The 376-nt window shown below is 31.4% G+C and overlaps 1 protein-coding gene across 2 annotated transcripts in view; it reads left to right on the top strand.

Moving 5' to 3' along the window:
* The window catches only part of LOC119593102, an 8,913-nt gene that overhangs the window by 4,285 nt on the left and 4,252 nt on the right, over window positions 1-376 (top strand). The gene's annotated exons all lie outside the window — the stretch shown is intronic.

Raw genomic sequence — 376 nt, 5'->3', positions numbered from 1 at the left:
ACAGTCAAATGGATTTTTTACTTTCATTACATAAGGTATTTTCAATATGTCACGTCGTTACAATTTTCCTACATATCATAATAATATAACTTGGCACTATGATATGACCTGACCTTTTGCCAACACAAAATACATGATCATTTGATTTTGTGAAATGGAAGAACAGCGTGATTTGATGTTTGTTAGACACACAGGTATGATAATTAGAGTATTATCAAATGTAAACAGGATTCTCTGAGTTTTGTTTTTCTTTCTTACGTAAAACGCGACATTAATTCGATCTTTTTAAGGTAAAAACACGATGGTTTGACCATTGGTTTAGAGGAAAAGCGCGATGATTTGGCATTAAAAGAAAGTAAGGACATATAAATTTGAC

The sequence above is a fragment of the Penaeus monodon genome, chromosome 31 (genome assembly GCF_015228065.2).
Source record: "Penaeus monodon isolate SGIC_2016 chromosome 31, NSTDA_Pmon_1, whole genome shotgun sequence".
Taxonomy (NCBI): Eukaryota; Metazoa; Arthropoda; class Malacostraca; order Decapoda; family Penaeidae; genus Penaeus; species Penaeus monodon.
Note: the sequence above shows the minus strand (reverse complement) of the source record. Positions and strands in the feature narration are given on the sequence as shown.